The following is a 6,855-nucleotide window of genomic DNA, read 5'->3' as shown; positions in this document are numbered from 1 at the left end:
TCCTATAATAAGCTTAGGTATCTATCTAGAAATAATACATATTAATGCCAAATTTGCAAGAAAAAGAAAAGGAACATTGGAGGAGGAGTATTCCCTCAAATTTGTCTGAGATATATTTGCACTGGTAAGTGTAACGGGAGGCCCAGAGTAAGAGGGTTTGCAAACCCTCAGGAATTTTGCTATATGGCATATAAATCATTAAAAATTTAATGTTTGGTTTTAAATCCTTTCTCTTATTTTTACCCTTCTCAGCCAAGGGGCAGAAAATAAGTTTTGTTGGCTGTTGCAATTTTCCAGTAGTCCTCTGCTTGGAATTTTCTTCCTTGCCCTGATTCTGATTTCAATGTAAACTTCCTAACTTGGCACCTGAGCAAGTCCCCAGGCATTTAAGTAGCAAAGAGGAAGGTCTCAGACGTCTCTGTATTTCTTACAGTCACGAAGAAATCTGCCTGGAGGTAATATGTCTTCCCAGAGTACCTACAAACTTGCATCTCTCTCTCTCTCTCTCTCTCTCTCTCTCTCTCTCTCTCTCTCTCTCTCTCTCTCTCTCTCTCTCTCTCTCTCTCTCTCTCTCCCTTCCTCCCTCCCCTCTGTCTTCCTGAACGATCCCTCCCTTTGGCATCTAGACAGAGAAATTTTTCCTCTGGTGCAATGCAGTTTCCATGTCAATGGATGCCAAGAGCATTCTGCAGAGAAACAGCAGTAAGAGGAAACCAGGGGCCAAGTTCCTGTATCATTTTTTTTTTTGCTAATTGACCTTGGCAAGTTAATTACTGCTGTAAGACACTGACTGTCTTTGGCAGGTTAGACAGAAAACTTACTGGTTCTGGTGAAAATGTATTGAGAAGAAAAGTTTGCAGTATCCAGTAAGAAGATGCCTTGGGCAATTTTTAAAGGTAAATGCTTCTCTTTCAGAAAGCTGGAACTTGAAACTAGCTAGCTTTAAACTCCAAAGAGTAGTTTATTCTTTGGAAATTCTTCCTTTTCTTTCAAAAACTCAAAGTGCTTCCACTCCTCCCAAATATTTTCATAAAATCTCCTAGGAAGGCAGATGTTTTTAATGGGAAGTCAAGAATTCAGGTGAATTTAACACATCTCTAAAATGCTTTAGTTCAACACCCTGGGCAAAAATGTTGCTAAATTTATTCCACTCCCTCCCCCGCCACACACACAACAAAAACCAAATAACCCATAACATGAGTTATTCAGGTCCAATACATTTGTAAGGCTATGGAATTTTGCATAACGTACAGGCAAATAATGGTTGTGACAGATACACCCTCTCCTTCATAATATTCAATTCAATTAGTTCAGCTGAACATGTATTATTAAGTGCCTATTACTCTGAACTCCTACATAAGAAGTACAGAGCCACCTTTAGAGCCAGGAAAACCTGGATTCAAGTTAGGCCTCTGACACATACTGGTCGAATGACTCTGGGCAAGGCTCTTAACCTCCAAGGGCCCCTAGGTAAATTTCAAAGACTCTAAATGAAGAAATAAGAGCTGATTTGTCTTCTAAACAAATGAAATCATAGACCTAGTAAAATGTTTTAAATGTTCAAGCCAGTATGGACTTAATGCTCCCTAACCTCGAAGAGCTTACTGTATTCTACTGGATAGACACAGTAAAGTATATTCAACAAATATTTATTAAATGCCTACTATGTGCAAGGCCAGGGTTCCCTGTCCTCAAGGAGCTTACTGAGCAGATACAATGTATATGCAGATAAGTTTCTACAAAGTAATTTCAAGATGGTAAGAGCATTAACAACTGGGAATTATCCAGAAAGATCTTCTGTAAGAGGTGGGATCAGAAAGATGTCTTGAAGGAAGTAAGGACCTCAAGTGAAATCAAATTCCATAAATACTCGGGAAACCTGGTATTAACAGATTAAGTGGTGTGTTCCAATTGACATAGACTCTTCTCCCCAGCTACAAACAATGTCAGAACTAATATTTGGATCTTGTTTTAAATTTCATTTCTGGCACCAATGGCATAGAATATACACTCTCTCTCGGGGACAGGGACTATTTCACCTTCTGTCTTTGAACTCCTAAAGCCTAATACAGTGCCTTAAACATAGTAGGTGCTTAATGTTTGTTGCATTTTAGGCACACAGAAGACCCACAATAAAAATCTCATAGATACAGGTCTAGCATGTTTTGCCCAAGTATTTTAGCCCACGTCATTCCCTATGCTTGAAATATTCCTCTCTGCTCCTCTGTTGACATCTTGCTTATTCTTCAAAGCTCAGCTCAGATTCTACCTTCTCCTTGCAGACTTCCTTGTTACAATTGGCAATGAATTTCCTCCCTCATGTATCCCTTTGTACTAATCACAGGTACTCATAGCATATTATTTTTGTATTATACAATAGCTTTCATGTATGTGTGTGTGTATCCCTACTAGACTATAAGCTTCATGAGGTTAGACAAAGCAATCTATTTAATCTTTAATCTTTATGTTTCCTTTTGCACCCAGCATAGTCCTCTGCATATAAAAATGATGCTAACAATTTACAAAGGTTTGAGTTAAACTGAAACCTTGGAAGGTTAGGTCAAAATAATACTAATGCCAAAATGATGGCGGAATAAGGGTGGAGTCACAACAGACAAATCTTTGGTGTCCTCAATCTAAGTGAGCATAGTGCCCCATTCCTTACTACTCCTAGAGTCCCCACCTTCTGACATCTTAAAATTAAGGACTCCAAACACCTTGATCCTGACAATTACATCAGTCCAATCATCGTATGATGCAGATGCCTTAGTCAAGACACCATTTAATACTAAATGGATTGTGGAGTCCAAGAAATTTCCCTGGTCCTTGAATGCTGGGTGGCCATGAAAACAAACCAAGACTGATTGATCTGTATACTTTAGGTGAAGCTGGTCAAAGTCCAGAATAATAAAAAAAGTGCTCTTTTGGGTGATCTCTGTGGGTTGTTTGTGTTAGTTTCATAAAAAGGGCAACCAGCACCCCTGCCAATGTGAATGAGCATTCTCATTTTATCATGGTATTACATTCTTTCCAGATTAGTCTAAATATCTCCTTTAGTCTCCCTCCAACCCCAACACTGCCACTAATAAATCCTTTGAGAATGAGTTTCCTCTCTAACAAAAATCTGCTGTATTTTAATTATGTGCCCCCATATACCAGCAATAACTTAGTAAATCATACAAAATAGTCTAGACTGATATGATAAGGCCAGATAGGATTATTCTCACTAAGCAGAGCTGGAATATCCAACAGCATCACTAGGCGTATGGCTAGGTTGGAGCATCTAAAGTTAGTAGAAGCAAATAGGCCTAGGTTTCTCCCACTTGGTAACAGAACTGTCCTTTTTATGCCCTAGCTGGTCCTGAAATAGGAGAATGGGAACCTGTGAAGTCACTCCCTTGTTCTCTGCCTATGCTCTGGACCTTCTTGGGGGTGGGGGAAGGGAGGAATTGTCAGGGGAGTGTTGATTATGGAGGAAAACAGTGTGGGGTTGGGATCCCATCACAGATATTGTCATAGTAGTAAAGAACTAAAAATTAAGGGAATGCCCATCAATTGGAAAAGGGCTAGATAAATTGTGGTGTATGAACAGAAAGCAATACCATTGTGTCATGAGAAATGACAAAAAAGGATGGCCTCAGAGAAACTTTGGAAGACTTTTATAGACATTGTAAGACATTGTAAAGAAAACCAACTAAAAACCTTGTGAACTTTGATTGATTCAATAAATGACCATGATTCTAGAGGACAGATGATGAATGAAGCATGTTACCTGCCTTTTGAAAGATAGTGAACTAAAGATACAGAATGAAGCAGACATTTTTATACATGGCCAATGCAAGAATTTGTTTTCTTTGAATTATGCATATTTGTTACAAGAGTTTTCTTTTCTTTTTCTTTTTCAATTGGTGAAGAAAGTGGTGGAAGGTTAAAAAATAAATGTTAATTAAAATTTTGTTTTGAAGGATTCAAGCATGGGCATTCTCTCCTCCCCACATATGTAAAACTCACAAGAGGACCAGAAGAAAAAATGGCAGAGAATTTTAGGCAAAACACACACACACACACACACACACACACACACACACACACACACACACACATGCTTTTCTTTATTCCCCAAGAGACATTTCTGATGACTGTGAAGGAACCAAAGAGGTTCTCAGTTCACAGGGAGTTAATCAATCAATGTTCCATTCAACAAATATTGATCACCTACTATGTGCAAAGCTTCTGTGAGATATTGATATACAAAGGAAGAGTGGTCCTTAGAAGGAACTGTCTAATGTCTCTACCCCTCACATGGTCACTTGCTATCAAGACCAGCTGGCCCAAAACCTAAACTGACTGTGACTGTGTGGGGACCAAGAAGTGGAGGACCATGCACCTCATTGTTTTATTACTGACTTCTTCCAGGATCTGCATGACCCTAGCATAGCTGGGCTAACAGGTGTCTTCCTGAGATTAATATAGAATATAATAATAATAAATATATAATATAATATAATATAATATAATATATAATATAATATAATAATATAATATAATATAATATAATATAATATAATATAATATAATATAATATAATATAATATAATGTAATGTAATTAATATAATTAATATAATTAATATAATTAATATAATTAATATAATTAATATAATTAATATAATTAATATAATAATATAATATAATATAAATTATCACATTTGACAGTCATTCTAGTTAATGATATATTCATACCATAAGCCTCTTATTCTGATTCCTGGAAAATATTCCTGGTGCCCTCAATTACATGTCTATCTACAGTTCCTAAAATTCAGACAATGAAGTGTGACCAAATGCATCCTCTTTGTTAAATGTGGTGTTGCTATGCTAATATCAGCTCCATACTCGTAGCCCTTGAGACCTCAACCTGACTTAAGGTCAGCATCTAAAACATCATAAAAATACTCAGGAAAAGGACTGACCTGCAAAAACTGTTGCAGGGCATTTCAGAAACTGCCTCTTGAAAATTCAAGGCATTAACATCACAGCACATCTGATCTTAACAGCCATTGTCCATACCCCCTGGCTGCCACACGGGAATGGCTGCTTTTAAGTAGCAATCTTTATTTCCTGGCACACTAATGTCCCAAAGCAGAGAAGTCCGTGCCCTATCTGATGGGCGCAGAGATTTAAACTGTTGCCTCATGATAAACCTTGTTCCACATTGTCCTTGGTCTCGCTCTTAAAAAAGAAAAGAAACCACATGACAGATCTGGATTCCCTACAATAATCCTAATGCATATTTTTTTGGAAGGTAGGAGGCATGAGTTGAAATGGAAATATCCACTATAAAAAGAATCTCTCCAATAGCTCACAGCTAAACATTGGGCTTGCAATGAATGCTCATAGACTGGATACTTGCACTTATTCAATAGATGGATAGTTGGGGTTTGCCTGGAGGGGAGGATGGGAAACGATATTGAACTCCTTCCCACTGGAAATGAAGGGGAGAGAAGGCAGGTGAATGCAAACGGATGCATCACTCAGGGTCCAACCAGGTGGTCCATAGACTGTACCAACTACTCTTTGATCATGATCCTTTGATGACTGCTCTTAGGGGCCTCAGCCACCTGTGAAGTCATTGACAGAGAATAAATAGCTGGAGGAGAGTAGAGGAAATTAATTGTTAACTTAAAAAAAAAGGGAAAATGGAATCAAATTCAATAATAACCATGCTGAGTTCCCTCAGGGATTATGAATACTGGCTGGCCATATGGCTTCATTGAGATGCCACTAAGTCCATGACAAAAAACCCTTTCCTAACAGTATGAAGAAGGCAGCTGCTTCCCAGAGTCCACTTTGAAACACAGCTAACAATATCCCAAAGAAGAGAAATGGCTTCATTGGTGTTTTGGGGGGATTCTTTTATGGATTCAAACCATCAGACTTTGCCTTGAGGCATTTCAGTACCTAAAATATGGAGCTTACCAACAACAGAGGGTGCTGGCTTATTCATGAATTTTGTGTTCTGATTTTTCCACCAGACTGACAGAGCATGAGACCTTGTGTAAGGATCACATTATTTAAATGAAGTAATCCATTACCCCTGAATTCTACTTTAAAATGCAATATGGAGGGGATGGATAGAGTGCTGGAATTGGAGTCAGGAACATCTGGGTTCAAATCCTGCCTCAGATTCTTAAATAGCTGTGTGATCCTGGGAAAATCATTTAATCTGTGTTTTAGTTTATTCACCTACAAAAGGAAAGGGTTGAACAAGACGGTCTTTAAAGTCCCTTCCAGCTCCAAATCTATGGTCTTGTTATCTACCCATTGTTACCTACCTCTGTATATAAGATTGGTACCCTTTTGGGGTACCAATCGCTGATGTTGATGGACCATTGCTTTTATCTATGTGGAGTTATCCCTATACCAAACGAAGACCACCACCCATTCATGCTTTCTCCTCCTGTGTGATTCTTATTGATATTCTTCCATAAATCCTTCAGAAAATACATACTCAATATCCTGTAGTCCTGTTTTTATCAATAGTTTTTGAATACCAGTGCAACACTTTAGGTGCCTCTCTAATACCACCTCCCTCTTGCTACATACTAGCCCACCGTATTTTCTGGGCACATGTTTCCTTTACTTACTTTGAGATTGAGTTTCCCTATCTTACCCAGGCAAAAAGTGCAGTGGCTACACACAGGCCTGATTACCCTGCTGTTTGACACAGTTGCTTTGACCTGCTCTGTTTCCAACCTGGGCCAATCCACCTCTCCTTAATCATCCTGATGCCCCTCCTTCTCTTCCCAGAGGCTCATCATGTTGACATCAGGCTTAGAGCAGATAAATGAATGTCTTTA

Source organism: Phascolarctos cinereus, unplaced genomic scaffold (genome assembly GCF_003287225.1).
Source record: "Phascolarctos cinereus isolate Bilbo 61053 unplaced genomic scaffold, phaCin_HiC Scaffold_7;HRSCAF=346, whole genome shotgun sequence".
Taxonomy (NCBI): Eukaryota; Metazoa; Chordata; class Mammalia; order Diprotodontia; family Phascolarctidae; genus Phascolarctos; species Phascolarctos cinereus.
This window is presented reverse-complemented; position numbering follows the sequence as displayed.